This window comes from Panthera leo, chromosome B1 (assembly GCF_018350215.1).
Source record: "Panthera leo isolate Ple1 chromosome B1, P.leo_Ple1_pat1.1, whole genome shotgun sequence".
Lineage (NCBI taxonomy): Eukaryota > Metazoa > Chordata > Mammalia > Carnivora > Felidae > Panthera > Panthera leo.
The window spans coordinates 73,056,900-73,082,319 of NC_056682.1; the positions used below are offsets into that span (position 1 = coordinate 73,056,900).

The window sequence follows — 25,420 nt, forward strand, 5'->3', positions numbered from 1 at the left end:
TCAATAATATTGTAATAAGTTTGCATAGTGATAGATGGTAACTAGACTTATGTGGATCATTTTGTAATATATAAAAATATTGAAACACTATTATGTACACCTGAAACTGATAGGATATTGTGTGTCAATTATACTTAAAAAAAAGAAAGAAAGAAAAGAAAAAGAATGAAGGCAGAACAACAACAAAAAAGACTGTGGATTCCATATTCCAAGAGAGGGTCTCCCTCTCTTGCTCTTGGAACCCTTGCTCTGGCAGAAGCCATGCTGTGTGCAGTCCTATGGAGAGGTCACATGGTGAGGAACTGAAGCCTTTTGGCAACAGCCACGTGAGTGAACTTGGAAGTGACTCCTCCACGCCTAATCAAAGCTTAGATGATTTCAGCCCCATCTGACTCTTTGAATGAAGCCTGTTGAAAATCCTGAGCCAGAATCACTAAGCTAAGATGCTTCTAGATCTCTGATGCCCCATGGGAACTATGAGATGATATATACTTATTGTTTTCAGCCACTAAGTTTGGAGTAATTTTTTATGCAGCAAATGATAATACAGAAGATGATCTCTTTTAACAGTTATGATTTCTATTTGTTTCTGCCAGGTACCCGGAGGTGCTAGAACTCTAGGACACCTAGGGAGACTGATAGCCCAGAATCACCTGTTTCCAGTCTCAGGAACTGAGATGATTCAAAGCTGAATTGCAGCCTATTTGAGGGCCTCCCTGTAGTTCATTCTGACTCCTAAGAGACAGCCTTTAGGGATCCCAGCCCAAAGTAGGGGAGTTTGGCAGGGCTCTCCCCAACCTTTTATAGGCCCTGGACAGCAGTCTCCATGATCTAAGCACTAAGAAGCTGTTGCAGATCTTATTCAGCCTCTCAGCTTTCCAGCTCTCCTCCCTGGAATGGGTATGGTTCCCAGGGGAGGAAGTTGCTCCAAACTTGGGATGTATTAAGTTGGACTCCCTTCCCAGCAAATCTATATTGTGAGCTCTTTGATGCCATCAGTTGGCTATTTCTTTAAATATTTTGTCAAACTTTTCTAGCTGTCCAGTGAGTAGACTGGATGGAATTACTTAGTCTGTCATTATTAGAAGTCAAGCTGCACCTTTATTTCTCTGTCAGAGAAGTTACAAAGCAATGAAGGAAAAGTTTCTTCTTGCTAATACTTCTTAAGTCACAAAACATACCCAGTGATAGGTTTCAGTGTGGTGGCTTAATGAATTCTCTAGGAATTCCGTATGTGCCCTCCATCTAACACTCTGGAGCATAATCTGGTGACCAGTCTGATTTGATCTGCTTGAAAATTTTACATGGTGACTTTGCTGGTTTCCCAGTCTACATGGATGGGTTAACTCTGATGTTAATTCATTTTCTGAGTTTTACTCTGGTAGACAAGTGTTGTATTTTGACTTCACTTGGATAATGGGAAGCTAAGTGGCATATTTTAAAATATATTATGTCTCTTGGAATATTTTTCATTCTATGCATAGTTAATCTTGATGGTTTTTATTTTTATATGTGCTTTCTAGTAAAGAAGTAAATAAGCTTGTGTGGCTTAAGTACCACCTCCAAGCCACATGGAAAATATATGTTTCTGGGGCGCCTGGGTGGCTCAGTTGGTTAAGTGGCCGACTTCGGCCCAGGTCATGATCTCGCGGTCTGTGAGTTTGAGCCCCGCATCGGGCTCTGTGCTGATAGCTCAGAGCCTGGAGCCTGTTTCAGATTCTGTGTCTCCCTCTCTCTGACCCTCCCCCGTTCATGCTTTGCCTCTCTCTGTCTCAAAAATAAATAAACGCTAAAAAAAAAAAAAAAAAAAAAAAGAAAATATATGTTTCTGAAAAATGCCATGATAGGGGAATTAATACTTGAGAATCTTAAGACGTTATGTGGAGAAGAAGCCGGTGTGATTTTTGTGGATCCGTGTATGTTAATTTAGAAAAAATGTCAATATATATTCTTACTGAAAAAAAGTAGGGTGTGTGTGTGTTTGTGCATACTTGTAAATGTGTGCAGAAGTATACTTGTAAATGTATACTTAAAAAGATGCAGAAGACCCTGGGGAAGGGGATTGAGGATTTGGCAAAGGAAGAATTCTTACTTTTTCCTGTACGTCTTTGAATTACTGACTTTTTATCATTTCATGTGCCATTTTAAATTAATTAGTTAACTTAAACACTAAGTGGACACACATTAGTAGTATAATCTTACATTAAAGAATGACATGCAATTATTTCCTTTTTATCCTTCTCTTATTATCTTCCTTTGTCATGGTATCTACTAGATATTGGATTTACACATTTATCTGTTTTAAGTTGTGGATGGTATGTATACTAAGCCTCTTAGATTTTTTTTCTTTATCCAAATGTTGAATGTCTATACACACACACACACACACACACACATACATATATACACATATACATACATATATATGTGTGTATATATATGTGTATACACACACATATATATAAAAGAGTTGCTAAATCTCCCTAAGTCACATTTCAGAACTTGAACAGTTGTCATTTGGATATAAGAAACTCAGAGTGAGAAGTTCTGGAAGGAATTTAAATTCTATCACTTAATAGTTGTAAGACTTTGTACCAGAAACTTCAACAACTATTTCCCTCTTGTCTATCCCTCCATCCATCCAAGAACACAGAGTCAATATGAACAACTATTTCCAGGCACTTAATTTTCTGTCTGAGAACATGAATAATGATAAGATCTTTTCCCCGCTTACCTTATAGATTTGTGATGAGGAGCAAAATATAGTATGTATGAGAGCTTTTGTAAGCTGTACAACAACATGCAAACATAAGGTTTGATTACATACAGTATTGTGCTCCATTGTAAAGTGTTAGGGAGAGAGCATTGAGTTGAGATGTTCAACTTTCCATATTTTGAAGTATGAAAAGATGTTAATGGAAATAGTATTTATGAAGCCAAAAATCTAAGGAAAAATCGTAGGTATATTATTTGTAACTTGGGGAGGGGAGCAACAAAAGATATTGTATGTCAAGGGGATAAACATTCCCAGATAATAAAATATGGTTGTTATACTAAAGAGAGAGGAATGGAAGCATCTCATTTTTTGAGTGGGGGTGGTGAAGATGGGGTGGGGTGGGAGTGTTCCTGCCAGATGGCTTCTGTCCCGTTCCTTCCTCTGAATTTTAAAAGTGTGACCTACCTCTTGTGCTCTTGATTAGTTTAGCATCAAGTGCAGGACTTTGAATATCAGTTCCTGACCTCAGGGAAAACTTTCTGGGAAGCTGTGGAAATTGAACAAGGATGGCTAAGTCTTCCTTTAGAAAACTTCCCCTCCTCACCTATCCCTTGGACAATCCACTGAAAACTTCCAGGTTCTTAGTCTATGTTTCTGCAAATGATAAATACAGTTACTGAAGGATCCATCTGATGCAACCATATGGTAATAATCTTAAGAGCACAAAGGAGGAACAGGCAATATTTTTAGCCCTTCTTACTATATACAGATTTAAAGGAGAACATTTATAGTTACTTCATTTATAATGATAATTAATATTTAATTACCTATAGAGAAGTTATTCTGAGTTAAGATATACTATTACCCCATGTCATGATCTTTTCCATCTATCTATCTATCTATCTATCTATCTATCAATCATCTATCTATCTATATTTTTTCCTCTCCCTCAGAAAATGTATCAAGTAGTATAGAGAAATAAGTGTTAGCATTTAAAAGATGGGTAAATATAAATTTCCTGTTAAAATATACTAAGAGCTGATATGGTTCTAGAATGACATCTCTTTTCTTAAAACTATATCTATCAGCTTTATTTAACTAGGTCCTGGGTGGCTCTATATTGGATATATAACAAGCTGATACTGAAAGAGAACAGAAAATGATATTTCATGGAAGACAAGGATCAATAGGTTGTTAATGAGAAACTCTAGGTTCTTAGATAAGACCTAAAATTTATTCGGACTTTGTCTTAGCATGGGCTGCCATAACAGTTACTCTAGACTGGGTGGCTTAAACAACAGAAATTTAGTTCTCCCAGTTTTGCAGGTTGGGGGTTCAATATCACGGTGCTCAGTTCTGGTGAGAACTCTCTTCTTGGTCTACAAACAGCTGCCTTCTTGCTGTGTGGGCACACGGTGGAGAGAGACAAAGATGTTGTGTCTCTTTTTCTTTTTATAAAGCACTAATCCCATCATGAGGGCCCTCGTCTCGTGACCTAATATAACCTAATTACTTCCCAAATCCCCACCTTCACATACCCTCACTTGAGGATTAGAGCTTCAAACATGGGAGTTTTGGTAGGACACAATCAGACCTTAGCAAATTTTAGCGATGCCTAGCTTGGGACTGGTATTAGAAAAGCTCTCACTTGTGCCCCCTTCAGGGCTTAAAAGGGCCGGTGGGAATAGTTTCCTGAGGATCTGATGCTTCTCAGAACCTCATGCGTCGTATCTTAATCCTTTGCTCACTGAATTACTTCTCCTTTTTACCTTTTAACTAATTTTAGTTTTTCTTGGTCTGGAAGCTCAATTAGGTATCACTGGCATACAGTAATTCAAGGATAGCCTTGAGTTGAAATCTGAGGGTAAAAATAGGATTTGCACATGTTATCTGGATATTTTAGGCTGATGGCTTATTATTATTGTTATTTTAATCAAATGTATAGGTTAGTGATTTTTTTTTCTCATTGCGTCCCTTCCCTGTTATTGGCACGAAGTTGTAGCTGGCAATAAAATAATAACTAACGATTATAGAATGCTTACGTTGTGCTAGCCAGTGCCATACAGTTTATATAAAATAATCTGGTTGAATCTTAACAACAACTCCATGAGGTAGGTCCTGTTAAGCCATTATGTGGATGTGGAAACTGAGTCTTATGGCAGTAAAATAATGTGCCTAAGATCAAACAGATCGTAAATGGCAATGCCAGGATGCTTTTGTTGGGGGATATTACAGAGGTTTACAACTCTCTGGTGACAAAGGAAGTTCCATTTCACACACATGGAAAATTTTTATATCAGCGTTGAGTAAATCATTCAGTAAAGTATGTCTAAGAGAGGTAAGTTGGAGGTCATCAAAATAACAACATTTATGTAGAAGCACTTTTTTTTCCCCCTACAAGCGTCTGTAATTAAACCATTGGAAACTTTTATAAATTAAATCAGTGTAACTAACTTCAGATAAGTTGGGGATACTGAAGATCAGATTTATAGATAAGACTTGAATTTATCTGTGACAGTGGAATGGTCCCAAAGAATTTACTTTTACATCTGGATTGGGTTTTGTAACTTGGAGACAATGAGAGAGAAGGAGAGAGACAGGGACAGAGTGTATATGTTAGTAGCTAAGACCACAAGGGAAGGTGCAGCCATTGCTAAAGACACCACTGGAGGCAGTGAAACACGTTTGCAGAGGTGGGGTGGGGGGGTGGGGGGGTAGGGGGGGAGGGGGGGGTGTCTAATCTTGGGCCCTCTAGTCTCCTGCCACATCCCATTATGCAAATCTAATGAAGCCAGGAGGCAGGGGAGCCTGTGAAATACAGCCTGCAGGGTCATCCTGTGAGACACAGCAGAGCTAGAGAAGGGGAAGCAATGGATGGAGGTGCAGACCCGCAGATGACATTTGTGGGGCCGTTGATGGGCGCTTTCTGCTCCTGTTCTCCCTTTTGTGACAACAGACGAGAATGAACTCCTGGTTTTTGAATTTTTCTTGGTCTTCTGGAATCTCATCTGTTTCTTTTTTATGAAACATGAATTCCTCTTAGGAAGTCAGAGACCTATGGAGGCAGGAGTCTTATCACTTGGCCATCTGCTGCAATTCTAACCTTCCTTTTCCAGATTTTTAAATGGGGTTTCCCAAATGGACCCTATACTTAGAGGAATTCTGTTTTGGATGAGAAAATGCCTCAGAAGAAGCTTAACCCGCCCCCACCCTGACAAATACAATTGTGAAATAGTGTATCATTGATAGGAGCTCCTACTCCTGGTCCAGCTTCTCTTTTACACATGATGGATGGGAATTCTCCATAATTCTTCACAGTTCTAGCCTCCATTAGTTAACTGCAGAGATGTTTCCTTAGAAATATGGCACATTATATGTGTAATATATATAAATCTAATATATAATATATATAAATATAATATATAATATCTATCTATATATGTGAGGGGTTTTTTTGCATTTTTGGAAGAGGTTTATGACTATAGTATTTTCTGTTGTTAAGTCTCCATTGACATTTTTTGGGGAAAAGGTTTAGTAACTCAAGATACCATAATAATGTTTTTTTATTGTTTTGTAGGATTGGATTTGCTTTGCACACACGTGCGGACTATTTGTGCACTTGGAAACCGCATCCTTAGAGGACAGTATTTGAAAAGATAACATAATCAGTCCAATGAACTTGAGAATCAGTGAGTGTTGTAATTTAGGTTTGTTTTATTTTCTTTACACTTTCCAGCATATATACACATATACACACACTCATATATTACATGTAGATATTTTTATTGTGACACAGAAGATCATTTAATAATTCAAATTCTAGACTTTATATGGTGTGTGCAAGAGATGCATTTTATCTCATAAGTGAGCTCACCAACTTCTAGAAGGCCATGAGCCCTGACCTGAATAGCCAATCGGCACCTTTTGAGCTTCAAAACAAAACAAAAACCAAGGTGAATTTCATAATGAAAAACACCATGAAGCGCTTATATTATGAACATAAAAATTAGCTCTTCTTTGGAAAGTTAGGGCTTAGAGGAGGGAAGACAAGAACGAAACTGCTGTGTTCTAGTTTAGCCTTTGGAAGCATGAAGTATCTACATACTAGGTTTATGAACTGAGTAACTTGATTCTTAATGAAAATTGAATTCCTCTGGAAATACTCGTCTGACTTTATATTTAAATAGGAAATTTTAGGGGCGCCTGGGTGGCTAAGTCGGTGAAGCGTCCGAATTCGGCTCAGGTCATGATCTCACAGTCTGTGAGTTTCGAGCCCCGCGTCAGGCTCTGTGCTGACAGCTCGGAGCCCGGAGCCTGCTTCGGATTCTGTGTCTCCCTCTCTCTCTGACCCTCCCCCTTTCATGCTCTGTCTCTCTCTGTCTCAAAAATAAAGAAATGTTTAAAAAAAATTAAAAATAGGGGCGCCTGGGTGGCGCAGTCGGTTAAGCGTCCAACTTCAGCCAGGTCACGATCTCGCGGTCCGTGAATTCGAGCCCCGCGTCAGGCTCTGGGCTGATGGCTCGGAGCCTGGAGCCTGTTTCCGATTCTGTGTCTCCCTCTCTCTCTGCTCCTCCCCCGTTCATGCTCTGTCTCTCTCTGTCCCAAAAATAAATAAAAAAACGTTGAAAAAAAAATTAAAAAAAAAATTAAAAATAAAATAAATAGGAAATTTTACTTAAAATTTTAGCAAATTACTGCTTTCGTTTGGGCAAAAGAAACATGTTTCAAATTGAAATATATAATGTTTGAAAATAGTTTGCAATACCTTAATTCTCCACAGTTACCCACTCCTTTTTGTGTTGTGTGTTTTGTCTTCCTTCAACTTATTTTTATTAGCAAGAGGATAGATGGCACTGTAATTTTCATAAAATAATTCTTCGGAACAAACATTTATTTCTGTATTTGACTGCAGAACGATGTGGGGCAAAAATACTTACCAAAGACAGTTAAACATACAAAAACAGATCATACTGGGAGCCATGCTCGTGTTCTGTTTTTGCATCTGGTATTAATAGACTGATTTTCCAGATCAGTAGTTCTCAAGGTATATGGTCCCTGGACCTGCATCATCATCATCACTGAACTTGTTGGCAATGTAGATTCTTGGGTCCCATCCCAGACCTACTGAAACAGAAATCTTCAGTAGGAGATAGGGGCAAGCAATATGTGATTTAACATACCCTTCAGGTAATTCTGGGGGCCTCAAGTAGTTGCTGTAATTTGGTTATCACTTTTTCGTTCAGATCAGTCAGTTATAAGCCAGGGGCAACAGATGGCATAGATACTCTAAAAAACTAAATCATTAGTACTACTGATGTTGGTTGTTTAATTTGTAAAAGTCCTTTCTTGTGGGGAACACGTTGCATGATTGTTTTTGGCATAAGGCAGTAGTAGTACTCAAGGCAGGGGCTGACACAGGCTTTGTAAACTGCCATCACAGCAGGAGGGCCACAGCGATGGGAGCTACAGGGACCAAGCAAGCATGGGGAATACTCATCCATCAAAAGTGGGGCTTGCTTTCATTGGTCTTATGCTAGTAGGAGAAAAAAGGTACGAAAAGGACTTGCATGTTGTAAAGCACTATATAAATGCGACATGTGCATTCATTCAGTCAACACACACTTCACTGCTTTAGGTGCTGGGGAATCAGCAATGAAGACACAAGTCCCTACCTTCATAGAACTCACATTCTGGGGAGTTGCACTGTATTTAAGTATACGTTATAAACGAAGCCACAAATGGACAGCTACAAGTAAGCTGAGGTTAATTAGTAGAAAAAATCACAATTCATAATAGGCCCATGCAGCAATGACAGTTTACCTACTTAGAGCTCAGTTACATGATAGTTTCAAACACATCTAACCAGGAAGTAAGAAAACAGGCCCCTGCAATCCCAAAATACATATCACCCGGTCCATTTACTAACGCTCATGCTTATTGTAGCTCTGACTCGGAGTTTATTTTACAGTGTTTTATCTGACTCACCATTTTTAAGTTGTCTGCATTTTCTAAGTCCATCAAATCTTCTCATTGCTTCATGCCTTTGCTCCTGCACTTTTCTTTTGTGCCTGTAATGCCCTTACTTTCTCTCTTTGGATTAACAAAATTGTACATATTCTCCGGCTCAAAACTCTCTCCTGGGACCCATTCCCAGTTTCCCAGTCTGAGCTAGCTGTCTGGTCTGCGTTGGAGTCTGGAGTCCCGTTATGAGGCCATGGGTCACATCTCATGCAGCTGTGTCATTGGCACCTGCCTGGCTGTTGGTGACAAATACAAGGGGTTCTAAAAATATCTGTTGCATTAATGAACTTAACTTAGTAGAATGATTTCTAATCCTACAGTCCTTTAGAAATAATAGTAAATTAAAAGAGAGTTTCCTGGTGGAGACCTAGGAGAGCAGTGAGGGGGGGAGGGGGGCTTGACAATTTACAACAAAGGACAAAGCAGAAAATCTACCTAATAAAAAAAGACCATAGAAGTACATCGATCTGCAGAGCAAAGGTTAATCACTTGATAACACAGAGAATTAGCATGCAACCTTAAAAGAGGGCTAAAATATATTCAAGTATTTAAGATTTACAGAAATGGTTGCCTAATGATGTAAACCATCAACTCTCCGGGACACTTGGCTCTCTGGAGTTTCCAGACGCCCAGAGCGTTAGTGTTGTGGTGGTTGTTGTTGTTGTTAGTGTTGTTGTTGTTATTTTCCGTTTAGAACATTGTTTTGACTCACTCTAGATTTCAAATACATTTTAAGTGATAACGTGTATTTTACCCGTCTGTCTAGAATTATCCTTTTCATTAATTTTAGTTTGATAGCATTCTCTCTCAAAAGAAAATACTACGCTTTATGGTTTAGCTAGAGAAAATGTACTTTCTTAGATTTTTTGAGAGACACAAATATTTTTTTTTCTCATGTATGTAACTTTTAACCTTTTAAGTCATGTAGTGTGGTCATCTTTCGTGGCTAAGAAACACTTCCCTGAACAGCCACTGACGCTCCTTTGACACACTATGATGAAGGAAAGACTGCGTGGCTAATGGAAAGCTGTGTAGTGGGGCTCTTATTTGGGCTCTAGTTCCTGGTCCGCCACCTAGTAAATGTGGGTCTCATCAAATCCCAGAAATTCTACCAACAGCCATCTCCTTATCTGCAAAGTGGAGCCAGTACAAATCTACAGCACAGGACTGCTTTGACAATTAAATGGAATAGTGTGTGTGAAAAGCATTTAAAAAACAAGGATCACTTACAGGAATGGTGGGAACTTGTATCGCCAAATATCTTATATGTTAAAAGACAGGATCCTAGTAATTGCTGAAAGTATTTACATTTTCCATTCCCAATCTCTTCCTTCCTATGATACTTCCCATGACAATTTATAAAGTCAGATGATTCTTTGTTTATATAAAATGGCCCAGATCCAGTTGTTCTCATGAGCTGGCCTGGAGCTTTCTCCAGTCGGTTTGTTATTGAGCTTAAATGGTTGGTAAATTAATTATGAATCCTAAGAAGGAAATCAGATGTTATTAGATGAGAGTCAACAGCAGAGAGGAGGTCTAGACCTGGTAAGTTTAACAGTGGCTGGGATTTTTAAGGCTTGTGGGAGAGTATTTACTGCACTGGGCTTCTAACATACGCATGGACAAATTGAATGTTTATCTGTACATCTCTCTTATTTGAAATTTTTGTCTTCACACATTCTTTAGCATCCGAACATTAACATCTTTGGAGACTAAGCCCACAGGAACATATTTTGACAAAGAATAGTTAGAAAGCTGTGGTTCAGCATAAAACTGGAAGTGAGCTATGTTTCACTTACCAAAGCAATGAGGCTTTGCCTTCAATCCCTTTGGATCCAGGTCCCAGGGTTAGCTCTGCAGGACAATTTCCACTGCAGCCCAGATTATTTTCTTCCTGAAAAGCAACTGTATTGTGAGCTCCTATCACTCGTTAACACCTTAGAGGACGTAAGTTATCCTCACGTTTATCCAAAAAAAAAAAAAAAAAAAAAATTCAGAAGACGGGACACCTGGATTTGGAAGCTGCTTGAAGGAAAAAGCCTGAAGCCTGAAAGCGCATTTTGGGGTGGGAAAGCTCCGTGCTCACTTTCGCAGCACATATACTGTAATTGGGTGGGAAAGCCTGGAGGGGACGCCGATGTGCGTGACAGGGGAGAAGAGGCTGGTTACAACCCCAAAGTGGCAGTCAGATGGAGAGAGGAAGAATTGTGAAAGGCTAAAGATGAGTAGGATTGCGGCACAGGCGACTTTGCATGCCTTTCATTTTTGCCTGGTTGCTGTGTCCTGGGTGCAACGAAATAAATGAATGTTGTCTGACGATAGTTAACAGAATTCAGATTACAAATGTAGTAATCAGTTCGTACGTATTGTTTTTAAGGCTAGGTTTGTGATTAGTGGGTAGATTGCTGACATATTTCATTAAAACCATCTGCTTTGGAAGGCCTTGCGCATGTTATGCGGAGGGCATCGATACCCCGGAAAGTATGCGTGTATGTGTATACCAGTGCCATTTGGACCATGAGGATGTATAAAATTACCGCGCCGTGTGAAAGCAGTTGTAGTTTCAACTGGATATTCTGTTCTTATCAATTCTATTTGTCAAACCATTTAGTAGTTCTAGTGTCTTTAGTTTAGTATTTGTCACATGAATACTTTTAAAAATAAGCAATTGCTTAGCATTCATGAAATCTAATGTGCTATGTACCTACACTAACAGTATTCTCTTCTTCTAAAACCATATAAAAACCAACACAAAATAGCACTGTGGGTTGTTACGTCCGCTCAGGTGCTCTGAGAAGCAGGCCCCGTGACGGAAGGAGGCCTGCAGAAGATTCACTGGCAGACAAACCTGTAAAGGATCAAGGACAGGGGAGCAGGGACAGGTGGGACGGGACTCAGATGGGGTTGAGGACTAATGCCTGTGAAAGGAGAGGGGAAAGGAGAAACGGCTGGGTGGAAAGGCGCTCAAACTGAATACAGCTCTGACAAAGTTTTGGCTAGACCAATGAGGTGCCCCAGAGCGAAGATTGCCTATTAGAAGGGGGCCCCTGATTGGGCAGGAGTGGCCAGCTCCGTACCGTGCTCAGTCATTGGCTGGGAGCAGGTGGGGGAAGGTGTGGCCTTGGCCGAGGTCCTGGGGCAGATCCTAGCTGGAGGCTACCTTGCTTCTCCCAAGCAGCTTCTACCTTGTAAGGAGGTCTGAGCAGTCCAGGACCATGGCTACCACAATCGTACGGTACTGTAAACTGTTCAACTTTTCATCAAGCTTGAGAGTTGATATTTAAAACATTTACGCATGTAAATATTATCACTGGTAATTGGGGATTGTTACAAACACACTGGAGTGATGCAAAAACCACGGAATAACCAACATGAAATTGTATTTTCTCTGCAAACCTAGAGGCTAATCTTATTTTATTTGAACATCTACAACCATTATTACGTTTTAGTATTTATTTTCACCTATATCCAGGCTTTAGAAAGCAATTGTTTTCTTTAAAGTTATTTTTAATTGCTTTCTCTAATTCTAAATATAATACATGATCATTCTAGACAAACTGGAACTATTAAAAAAAACTTTAAAAAAGGAAATAAAAATCATTCTCAATCCTACCGCTGAAAATGAGTACACAGTTAACTTTTCATGGTGTCTCCTTTGTAATCTTTTAAAAGCTGTGCATCTAACAGGGATTGTTAGTAGCCTACAAATACCCACCGAATTAGGGGTGGGCTGTTTCCTTGCGGAAAACCCCAGCCCCACCCCAGGTTGTGTCACCATAGATCACCTCGAAGATGGCATTTGTGCTGAGCATGTCCGTGGAGCAGTTGCATGCAGTGACTAGCGAGACATGATGGTACTTGGAGGGTATTCAGCAGGTGCCCAGAAGATCCCTGGAAGTGCTTAGCTGGAGTAGGAGTATTTGGAAACACACAGGCAAGCTGATGATGCCCAGAAGTAATGCAGAGATAAGGGCTCCTTCATGAGTATCTAGGCTGGCCATTGAAGATGGGCTGTTACTAGTGTAACCCCATATGGAGCCTGAGAGGTCTACACATGAAGAAATATATATCTATTTGTGTGTGTGTGTGTGTGTGTGTAAGAGAGAGAGTGTAATTAATGGAGACCATATACAATTTTTCATTGTTTATTTTTTAGTTAACATGACAGAGAATTGGTTTTTGCCCAAATCATTAAATTTTCTTTGAAAGCATGCTTTTAAAAGGAATGCAGGATACTTCATATATGTGTGCTAGCATATAATTCTCTTATTGATGCATGCTTAACTTTTTGATTTTTAAAAAATTTTAAAGCGTAATGAACATATTTTCACTTATATCTTTTACCATATCATTGATTATTTAAAATGAATTCCCGCAGTGGGATTGCTGAGTCAAAGTATTGTAAGATCTTTAACACGTACCACCTGGTTGCTTTTAAGATATGTGTTGTTCTTCTCTCATTAGCAGTATATGAGATTGTCTGCTCAGTAAATCCACCTCATTATTGTATCTGTTTTAAAAAAATCTCCAGTCTGTTACTCTACTTCTTTGTATCATTAAAACTTACCACTATGGGGTGCCTGGGTGGCTCAGTCGGTTGAGCGTCTGACTTTGGCTCAGGTCATGATCTCGCGGTTTGTGAGTTTGAGCCCCGCGTCGGGCTCTGTGCTGACAGCTCGGAGCCTGGAGCCTGCTTGGGATTCTGTGTCTCCCTCTCTCTCTCTGCCCCTCCCCTGCTCATGTTCTGTCTCTCTCTCTCTCCCACTGTCAAAAATAAATAAACATTAAATTTTTTTTTTTTTAAATCTTTCCATTGGACATGTTTTCTTGTGTTTTTCTACTTAGTCTTCTGATGACCTTCTGTTCTGGTCCTCCACCCATTTTTCTTATAGGATATCAACACTGTTCATACTGATTGGAAAGAGTTCTTTTTATGAGTATCAACCTTTTGTATTTTTTCTTTTTTCCCTCTTAATATGCCTTTGCCTTTTCATTTTATTTGCAATATATATATTTTTAATGTATAGAAGTTTAAAGCTTTTTTGCAGTCAGATCTTTCTCTTTTCCTTTGTGACTTTTGGATCCCCCATCCCTGGATGAAAAAAAATCGTTTAAGTACTTGGAATAAGATCAAGTTGGAGTCTCAAATTAAACCACATGCCAAAATTAATTCCAGCTGGAATAAAGAATTAAATATAAAAGGAGCCATAAAATTCTGTTTGCCATAGCAGGGATTTGTTGGTCCCCCTCACTGTCTGGTTTGCTGCTGCTAAAGTAATCCTCACCGCTCACAGTGGGAGGATGATTTGAAGTGTGCAGGTCCTTCTTTGACTAGGTTTGAACTCCTGCCCTGAGGGGTCTGCCAGCCAGAAGAGCATCTCCAGCTCCTGTTACATGATCCTGAGCGAGTGCTGGAGGAAATTGCTTCTGGAAACGTTGAAGCAGTCTCTAACCCTTCTCTTGTTAGAAAAGGTGAACAAATCTTTGCTATTTCAAAATATAACCCTCTTGAGGTCATCTTTGACCCCCCCCCCCCCCACTCCCCACCACTACTCTCGCCTTCGACAAATCTAGGATGCCGCGTGGCTCTTGTGCCTGTCGCGTTACTGGGCAGTGCCCTAAAGCCTGTAGTCTCAGTCCTCTATCAGATACACAAAGCAGTTCGTTCAAGAGTTCCTAAATGCAGGCTTGATGCCCACTTCTCAGGTTTGGCCCCTTCCAGAGAGCAGTCTCCTGTCTCCTGGCTTTTACTGCCCTCTAGCACCAGGCCTGGACTTGAGCTTACAGCTCCCTGTGAGAGCTGCAGTGCATTACCCTTGCTGTAATCAGCCCAGTTTCCCCTCGAAGTGTTAGAATATCTAGTCGTCCGTACTGCTTGAAGTGGGAAATGTTTGCCTGTGTTTCTTCAGATATTTATATCCTGGAGATGGTGCTTTTATGATCAGCAAATAAAAAGACCTCCAGCTGCCTGGATCCACCATATTATTTGTTTGTAATAAGTTACAAATATTGCTTTTTTTTCTTTCGCCTCAAAACATTTTTTTCCTGGCACGCTCATGTACTTATTATCCAGTTTCAGTTCTTTGGATTAATTCAGATTTTTCACTTTTGAGATGGGTGAAATGAAACCCAACTTTTTAAGCTTCTTTAATAGGACTTTTATTAGATAGGTAAACACCAAATATTAGTATTCCTTCTCTTCTATATAGTGACTGTGCTAAACTATAGTATCAAGTTATATAATAAGCAGTATGTATCCATGTGAACACAAAACCTGTGATGACAGTTGGCGCTGTAGATTTCGTGTTTATGTTGTGTCATATCACAGGAACTAGATTATTGCATTTGTACTATTTGTTCACGAGCTGTCTGGGCAATGACTCGAATGATAGGAATATCTCGAGAAAGGTGCTGGTTGGTGTCTATGTAACTGGTCATTCTATCCACTTGGTTAAAATTCTCCTCTGCTGAAATAACTTTTCGGCGAACATTCACAGGGACACAAATATCTTTAAGCTTTTTGCCTATTCAGAGAGGTCTGTCTCCATACCTCTTCCCCAGATCTCCCCCTTACCGGTTCCAAGTTCCTGACCATCCAGCCAAAGCACTGGCTACAGTCCATGAAGCGGTATAGCCTCCTACTTCTGGCCAATTCTTCTAAGCAGAGTGAACAACCAGAGGCACTACTCAAAACTCTGCCCACTGGGAGGATTTTCTTCACCACTGGCCTTCACGGATGCTCTTAGAAAGGGACTGTGGTGTTGCAGCTATCCACTTTCCGGTGATACCTACATACCTTGCAGAATCATCTGTAAACTAGGCCTGAGTTCTGTCTTCCTTAGTCAGATGATTGAATGGAAGCTCCCATAAGGTCACATGTGTGGGCCAGAAGAGAAGAGGTAATGTAGCAGGAGTGCGGGCTATAGGCACTGGGCACACTTCTACATGTGACTTGTGCCTTCAGGCCATTTTGATCCTGTGTATAACACTTACATTTGATAACGGAGTGCTGCTGTGCGTACCCAACATTTATGGCTTGGAGGGTCCAACAACACCCAGTTCGTGATGGGCAGTTCGGGTCACAATGGTAACTTGGTGGCCCGTGGTTAACTGTCTAGTCTCTATTAAAGCCCAGTGACAAGCTAAAAGCTATTTCTGAGAAGGAGAGTATTTCTCTGCAGAGCTTTGCTCCAGACTCCTAAGGGTGTGTGCTGTGAGTCACCTGTAGAAGCCTGCCCAAGGCTCCAAACAGCATCCCTAGCTGCCCTTGACATCACAGGCACCATTCATATGCTGGATCGTGTGGCCCAAGTGGCAGAACAGTTTGCACAACATCCTGGACCTGTTGTGGAGCCCTCTCTTGTCTGGGCCCCAATCAAAACAAATAGCTTTTCGAATTACTCAGTAAATGGAGTAGCACACCCAAATGAGGACTGCTTTGCTTCCCAAATCCAAAGAGATCTGCTAGGCATTGCACCCATCTTTTGGTTGTAGGAGGATCCAGATGCAACAACTTTTTCTTCACCTTAGAGGGGGTATCTCTTCGCACCTCACACCACTGGAGCCCTAGAAATTTCACTGAGGAGGAAGCCTCCTGAATTTTTGTTGGATTTATTTTCTACCTCCTGACACATAAATGTGATTTACCAATAAGTCTAGAGTAGTTGCTGGTACCAAGAGTTTCTTATGTTGTTTAGAATAGCGCCCAGGCATGGTGGGTGCCGAAGAACTGTTACTGTTATTATTTGTAGGGATTGGTGGAAAAGCTTGATGGGAGCATGTTTCATTCAAAGAGGTATAGTCTGAGCTGGAATTCCAATCTACTGAAAACTCTCTCCACTTTTTAAGGGAATGCCTGTGTTGGGGGCGCCTGGGTGGCTCAGTTGGTTGAGCGTCCGACTTTAGCTCAGGTCATAATCTCATGGTTTGGTTTGATAAGTCGAGCTCCGCATCGGGCCCTCGTTGTCGGCATGGAGCCCTGCCTTGGATCCTCTTTCCCCCTCTCTCTGCATCTCTCTCTCTCTCTCAAATAAAAATAATTTTAAGAAAAGAGAATGCATGTGCACAGTCCCAGGCAAATGTCAGTAAAGACCCTGTTACCCTCCCTATTCTCTGGCACCCCATAACTTTGGGAGATTGGAACTTTCCTACACCAAGAGAACTGTTGCTTTCATCTATGTAATTTTTCCCTTTTCACTGCCTTTTCCTTTGGATTCCCAATAGCCTCTGAACTATTCCCCCAGGACGACCTTCTTGCAGAAGTTCTGCTGGTTCTGCTGGCAGCAGCCGATGAGAAGTATGATTCTTCTCTAAGTATTTACCTTTGGAAGATCCATTCTATAATTTTTGTCCTTTCTGTACTCAAAGGAGGGACAGGGGAAGAGCCAAGCTGGTCATTGTCTCATGTTGATGGAGGTCTGGGAGGAGGGAAGGCTGTGATGTTTGCATGTCAGTGACTTTTGCACAGTTACAAATGCTATGAAGAGGCTAATAAAATGTAACAATGAAGAGCTCAAAATCCAAGGCTAACAAATTGCCATAAGGGGAATGCTCAGTGTTGCCATTTGTTGAATAACAAGTTAAAATTTGAAAATTCTAGTTATTATTATTTTAACAACATAAAAAGCCTTATTTATACACATTTTCACTTTTTTACTTGTGGATAGAAGTAAAGCTTGGGAGGAAGTAAAGATTAAAGAAAATGATTTTATTAAACATTATTTTATTTATGTCTTTTTAAAACCTTTTAGGGCTCCTGGGTGGCTCAGTTGGTTGAACATATGACTCTTGATTTCAGCTCAGGTCATGATCCCAGGGGTGTCTGCTCAAGCCCTGCATGGGGCTCTGTGCTGAGCATGGAGCCTGCTTAAGATTCTCTCTCCCTCTCTCTCTCTCTCTCTCTGTCTCTGTCTAAACACACACACACACACACACACACACACACACACACAGAAAACAAAAAATCTTTTGATTACCTGTGGAATGAAGATAACAGAAAAAATCAAGATTTTAGAAAAAGATAATTCAATTAAAACATGCATAATGGCATTTTAATAACCATAATAATAAAAAATCTTCAAATTTTGAGCTGTTTAAATGACAAAGTATATCATGCATATATTTGTAAAACCCCATCCCTTCCCCAACCAGGGTGTGTGGGAACAGGAGGAGACAACGTGATTCTTTCCTCGTGGAGGTTATGGTCCAGTGAGGAGGCACACATCAGCCAGCCAATCACACAGGTAGAAGTTAAATGAAAGAGGGGGCGCCTGGGTGGCTCAGTCGGTTAAGCGGCCGACTTCGGCTCAGGTCATGATCTCGCGGTCTGTGAGTTTGAGCCCCGCGTCGGGCTTTGTGCTGACAGCTCAGAGCCTGGAGCCTGTTTCAGATTCTGTGTCTCCCTCTCTCTCTGACCCTCCCCCATTCATGCTCTGTCTCTCTCTGTCTCAATAAATGTTTAAAAAAAAAAAAAAAGAAGTTGGGGCGCCTGGGTGGCTCAGTCGGTTAAGCGTCCGACTTCAGCTCAGGTCACGATCTCACGGTCCGTGAGTTCGAGCCCCGCGTCGGGCTCTGGGCTGATGGCTCAGAGCCTGGAGCCTGCTTCTGATTCTGTGTCTCCCTCTCTGTCTGCCCCTCCCCTGTTCATGTTCTGTCTCTCTCTGTCTCAAAAATAAATAAACGTTAAAAAAAAAATTAAAAAAAAAAAAAAAGTTAAATGAAAGTTTCAGTGAGTGTCACAAAGAATGTTCTATGGCAATGCATGGGCCTATATTGGAGGGGATGGCAAGGACAGGCAAGTCTTTCCTGAGAAAGTATCGTGTATGGAGCTGAAATCTGAAGTGTGAGTAGAAGTTCATTAGGCAGAAGGATTGGAAACACTGGCTCAGCTAGAAGGAGCAGGGACAGAAGGAAAGCCCTGTTTGGCTGGAGTAGAGAGAGCTAGGGGTTATGGTAAGGATGTTTGACCGTACTATAAAAAGCCACTGAAATGTTTTAAGCAAGGGGTCACAAGAACCTCACTTGAAGGTAGGGGGCAAGAGTGATGGCAGGTACATACATTAGCGGGAGTTTTGTGAAACTCTTTCTTGTTAAGAGCAAAACATAGTTTGAAATTCAGCATGGAAAACCCAGGTCTGTTCAAAAATAGTTTTTCAAAACAGCACCCCCCCCCCCACCCCAGATAAATGTGGTTTTAATAATTTGTATCTGAAATATTTACAGAGATAATTGTAGATGCACATGCAGTTGTGAGGAATAACAGTACACAGAGATCCCAGGTACCATTTACTCAGATTCTCCCAATGGTAACATTTTGCAAAACTGTAATCACATAATCAAGATACTGATATTAATATAAGCCATTTATTTAGTGTCCCTAGTTTTACTTTTACTCCTTGAGTGTGTGTGTGTGTATTTAGTTCAATATGATTTTGTCACATGTGTATGTCTGCACATCCACCACCACAATCAAACATTTTTGATGAGGGGGCGCCTGGGTGGCTCAATTAAGTGTCTGACTTCAGCTCAGGTCATGATCTTGCTACTCAGAGTTCAAGCCCCGTGTTGGGCTCTGTGCTGACAGCTCAGAGCCTGGAGCCTGTTTCAGATTTTGTGTCTGCCTCTGTCTCTCTGCCCCTGCCCCGCTCATGCTGTCTCTCCCTTTCAAAAGTAAATAAACATTTTTTAAAAAATGAGATGAGAGAAAAATTTAACGCTCTAATTTGGAATAATTGATAACAAATTATATGTGAAGTGGTCAAAGAGGAAATAGAACGAATTTATTTGCCTTCTTTTCACTAGCCAGTGAGTTCCTTTACCTTTGAAATCTGGTCATTTCAAAATGTCTTTGAGACGGTCCTATTTCGGAACTGTGGTGTGGCCGGGTACTTACGTGGAATCTGGGGCTAGGCTGCATGGGCTCAGGCTCCAGTGCTATACTTTTTTCTCTGTGTGGTCTTGGGCAGGTTACTTCCCCTCTCTGACTCATTTTTCTCATCTGTAAAGTGGAGATGATAACAGAGCCTACCTCCCAAAGTTGTCCTGAGAATAAGATATTGCGATTGTATAAGTGAGAGCTATCCTCATCATTACTTTAGAGGTAATTCCTTCAAGACTGTAACCTCTGTGGCAGTGAAAATTCCAGAAACAGACTCCGGGACTTATCTTCTTCATTCTGTGGAAACCAAGACATTCCCTTAACAGAAGATCTGCGATAACTTCAGAGTATGTTTCTCTTTGGTAGGAATCCAAATGTTGCTGTATATTTGCCTCCCAGAGATGTATTGACTATGTAAAATATGTCAGTTTCAGAGCTGTGATGAAACTTTTATTTTTTTTATTTTTATTTTTTTATCTTTTATTTATTTTTTCAATATATGAAGTTTATTGTCAAATTGGTTTCCATACAACACCCAGTGCTCATCCCAAAAGGTGCCCTCCTCAATACCCATCACCCACCCTCCTCTCCCTCCCACCCCCCATCAACCCTCAGTTTGTTCTCGGTTTTCAAGAGTCTCTTATGCTTTGGCTCTCTTCCACTCAAACCTTTTTTTTTTTCCTCCCCTCCCCCATGGTTTCTGTTACGTTTCTCAGGATCCACATAAGAGTGAAACCATATGGTATCTGTCTTTCTCTGTATGGCTTATTTCACTTAGCATCACACTCTCCAGTTCCATCCACGTTGCTACAAAGGGCCATATTTCGTTCTTTCTCATTGCCACGTAGTACTCCATTGTGTGTATAAACCACAATTTTTTTATCCATCAGTTGATGGACATTTAGTCTCTTTCCATAATTTGGCTATTGTTGAGAGTGCTGCCATAAACATTGGGGTACAAGTGCCCCTATGCATCAGTACTCCTGTATTCCTTGGGTAAATTCCTAGCAGTGCTATTGCTGGGTCATAGGGTAGGTCTATTTTTAATTTTTTGAGGAACCTCCACACTGTTTTCCAGAGTGGCTGCACCAATTTGCATTCCCACCAACAGTGCAAGAGGGTTCCCGTTTCTCCGCATGTGATGAAACTTTTAAAGATAACCTCTTTAACTTTCATATTTTTAACATGAGCTGTTATGGAGTAGACTTTTAAATCTTTTCTATTTCCTGAGAAATCCTATTGATTTATTAAGAGCTGATACGACATGTCTAACATGAGAGAGTTAGACTGATTATTGGAAGAGAAGATAAAATGTTCTCTGTGACAAGAAAATGGAGATGAAATTACAAGCAATTCTTTAAGGGATATTCTTATCCTCCATAAATTCAGTGTTGAATCTCTTTTCCGGATTGTACCCAGAGAGATTTTGGAGTCATTGTTTGGATAGGTAAAAAAAAAAAAATTAATACATTTAGGATTTTATAATATAGATTTATATATATTTATATAAATATATAATATAAAATATTATAAAATAAAATATAGTATTATATTATTAATATATGTAATAATATAAAAATATATATAAAATAGATATTTATATATATTTACATATATTATACATATATAATATATAATATTATATATAATATATAACACATAATATAATATATAATATAACATATAACATACAATATATAATACATACAATATATAATACATACAATATATAATATTACATATAATATATAATATTACATATAATATATATAAATAATATATAACGTTATATTTAATATATAATATAGATAATATATAATATAAAATATATAATACATATAATATATAATATAGATAATACATAAATATATAATATATAATATTGCATATAATATATAATATAGATAATATATATAGTATATAACATATATAATATATAATATAGATAATATATAATGTATAATAATAATGTAGATAATATATATTATATAGTTTATAGATTTATATAATGTATATATTATATGTGTCAAATATGTGTCAAATATATATTATATATTCTAATATATGTATTATATGTCTCAAAAATATATATTATAGTATAATATATGTAATATATTATATATATCAAAAAACCTGTTTTCCTTTAGTTATTTGCAAAAGAAGATGGAAAATTGCCTCCTATTCCAAATACCCTGGAGAAATGAAGTTCCTCTTCACATGAAGCAGGTTTTCTCAGCGCACAGAGACAAGAGAGTTTCACATATTTGTTCAGGAAAGAGTTATTTATTGAAGCATTATTAGGTTCTGGGCTCTATCCTAGGCCCTGGAGACATCAGTGAGCCAAAGTCCCCTCGTTTAGGGAGCCGTTCTGGTGGCAGAGAAAGGTAATAAAGTAACAAATAATGAATGACATGTAGTGGCAAGTGCTGTGGATATAATTTAAGCAGGGTGAGAAGCCAGGGTGACAGGTGTTGCTCTTTCCAATGAGGTGGTCAGGAAAGGCCTCTCTGAGGAGTGAACATTGATCAGAGACCTGAGGGAAGGGGGGAAGCCGGCTGCCATGCCTATCTCCGTGGGACCAGCCATCCAGGCAGAAGAGACAGCAGGTGCAAATGCCCTGAAATGGGATCCTACTTGCTGCCTGTGGGACCACAAAGAGACCAGAGCCAAATGAGGAGTGAATGGTAATGTAGGAGAGATGAATTTGGAGAGGTGGTCAAAGGCCAGCCAGTGTAAAGCTTTGTGTTTTATTATGTGTATGAATGGAAATGAGTAGAGGCTTTCAAAGACCAGCAAAGTAATAGGATCTGACTTGTCAGATATATAATTATATATATTTTGCACTTTGTGTGCTTTAAAAATGGACTTCACATGTATTAAGTAAGCTGGGAAACATACAATTTTAGTTTTAGTTAGTTAATTCATGAACTATTACAGTGTCTTTGCTTCTAAGACTGCTGATCCGGTGTCTTATCTTTCTGGCTCCCAGAGTATCACTACAGTCAATGTGGAAACCTTTTGAACATACTATATTATGATATTGAAGAAATTTTGGCCAAAGTTTAAAATATGATCACACTAATTTCCATTTAGCTTTTAAGTCAATGAGGTTTTCCATTCTATTTTAGTACATGATTCCAACAAAGAGTTAGCATCCTTTCTTTTTTTTTTTTTTAATTTTTTTTTAATGTTTCTTTTATTTTGAGACAGAGAGAGACAGAGCATGAATGGGGGAGGGGCAGAGAGAGAGGGAGACACAGAATTGGAAGCAGGCTCCAGGCTCTGAGCCATCAGCCCAGAGCCCGACGCGGGGCTCGAACTCACGGACCGTGAGATCGTGACCTGAGCTGAAGTCGGACGCTCAACCGACTGAGCCACCCAGGCGCCCCAGCATCCTTTCTTTTAAAAGCACCCTAATATCAAAGGACTGTCAGAGTTGCAATACCTCTTTGTTTTTGTCCTTGCCAGAAAAAGTTTGAGTCATTTTTCTAAAATACTGGCAAAGTTCAGAGACTTCATAGTAACTGGTGATATATATGTGTGTGCCTTTTGCACGTTGTAACTCCAGGCATCCCATGCTTTTTTCTTAATGACATGTGGGGTAATGAACATGTGAAAGACATTATTTGGTGCAACAGAGAAAGTCTGACTTGTGGTAAGAATGGGGTTAAATTGTGATTTTTTTTTAAGTGCCTCTCTTTATATCTTCTTTATACTGTATTCAGTTTTACAACTTGTTAACCATAGTGATAAAGAGGGTAAGATCTAATTGTTCCTGGGCAACTAATAGAATGATTTATGACTTATATGTCTCAGAATACAAATATGTTCAGTAATCCATAGAATTTCATCACTCTATGAATCTTTAATGGGGGAAATAATTGGTTCTGCTCAAGAAGGCAAAAATTGGTTTTGCAGGGTGGGGTGGGGATAAAAACAAAAACAAAAACAAAAACCTAACACCAATGTTCTTTTGGCTCTCCAAAGGGTCACTGTACCTAAGTAGATATTTAGTATATCTCTGCATTTCATGGGGGAGCAGGAAACAATGCCTAAAAAGACTCCTTAGAGGGACAATAATCTTTAAAGGTGTTGAGAAACACAGATTTAATCTTTGGAGATAGAAGCTCAGCACCAAAATAAAATGAGGAGCACCAGCATGACAATAGAGAGAGACCTTGAAGTTAAATTCCAATCGCAGATTCTTTTGAGTACAATTTTGTTTGTTTGCTAGCCGTCCGTCTTACACCCAGCTTTCAGTACATCAGCCTATGTATAACTCATGCTGGCTCCTTACATGCCTGTCCTTCCTTCTAGGAGCTGTCTTTTGGGGGGAAGTGAGATAAGAAAAGTAAAGTGCTTGGCATAGAATGCTCTGTAAGTGGAAGTGTAGACAGCTGTGGGATCACAAAGGAAGAAATAGTTAACTTTGCTAGAAGGTGATTGGAAAGTGTTCAATAGAGAGATGACTTTAGACCAAGGAGTTTGCAGACTTGGATGGGAAAACAATTACGTCTTTATTTTCAATTAAATCCATCTGAAATTTACTGTTTCCTTCAATTATAATGTGGCAGACCACAGAATTAGCAGTATCTGGACTTTGTCACCAAATGAAATCATAAATATTTCCCCAGCACATTATAGTTGTTGCAAATATCTTGCAATATTATTTATGGCCATCAGTACTTTGAAATTGCAATAGTTACTAGACCTACCTCTAGATCTTGTTATTTAATGTGTTAATATGTAAATCTCACATCTAACTATATAAATATTCCAAACTTTGTGGGACAAGAGGTACCACAAAGTTGAAAGGAAAATGGCACTATGGGATGCATATATAAGACATAAAATATATATATTCATAATAAAAATATGGGTCCTATGGCAAATTCATAGAATTAAGGAGAAAATTCATGGCTTATCAAAGAGGGACTATGGCAAGACAGTTTATAGAAGAAGATACTGATACGACCAATGCAAACATAAAAATGCCTCTCAGGCCCTCAGGGAATTGTGTATTTAAAAAAATTACTTGGGGCGCCTGGGTGGCTCAGTCGGTTAAGCATCCAGCTTCAGCTCAGGTCATGATCTCATGGTTTGTGAGTTTGAGCCCCACGTCAGGCTCTGTGCTGATAGCTCAGAGCCTGGAGCCTGCTTTGGATTCTGTGTCTCCCCCTCTCTTTGCCCCTCCCCTGTTCATGTTCTGTCTCTGTCTCTCAATAATAAATAAACATTAAAATAATAATAACATTACTTAACATTTTGGCAAAATGCCAAAAACTAGGAGTGAAAACGTAAAATATAAAGGGCATGGGAAAATGGATCATTTTATAATGTTGGTACAAAGTGGTAAAGCTACCACTTTGACGGTAGCTTTCAGTTTTTATAAATGCTTATGACTGCTGATCCAGAATCCCATCTTCAGAAATCTCTCCTACAAAAATATGCCCATAGATGTATGTACAAGAATGTTTGGCAAAGTAGTGATTTCATTGTGAAAAATCGGAAGTGACTTAAATGTCCATTAGTGGAGAAATTTATTGAATACATTATCAAATTCTTATAAGAGGGTAATATGCAGCTATAGGTATAGCTATGTCTATGGACATGGAAAATCTTCTAAGATATACTGCTCTATGAAAAGTCATAGGGAAAATATGCAGTATGATCTTGTTTATGTAAAACACAGCAAAGCCAAAAACTCAACAAAATCCAGAGAGCGTGGAAAATTGTCCTTATGGATACAAGCCCAACTTTTCGTAGATGTTCCTCCTGGTGGGAGGGGTGGGGGTTGGCAAGATGAG

The 25,420-nt window shown here is 39.4% G+C and overlaps 1 protein-coding gene and 1 long non-coding RNA gene across 2 annotated transcripts in view; one reads left to right on the forward strand and one right to left on the reverse strand.

Moving 5' to 3' along the window:
- DCHS2 (dachsous cadherin-related 2) overlaps positions 1 to 25,420 on the forward strand; it is a 242,346-nt gene that overhangs the window by 35,980 nt on the left and 180,946 nt on the right. The window lies entirely within an intron of this gene.
- LOC122217774 lies at positions 7,598 to 11,680 on the reverse strand. Its single transcript, XR_006201674.1, has 4 exons — positions 11,586 to 11,680; positions 10,537 to 10,631; positions 8,702 to 8,973; positions 7,598 to 7,837 (listed from the first exon to the last, which is right to left on the reverse strand). It is a non-coding gene; the product is annotated as an uncharacterized LOC122217774 (long non-coding RNA).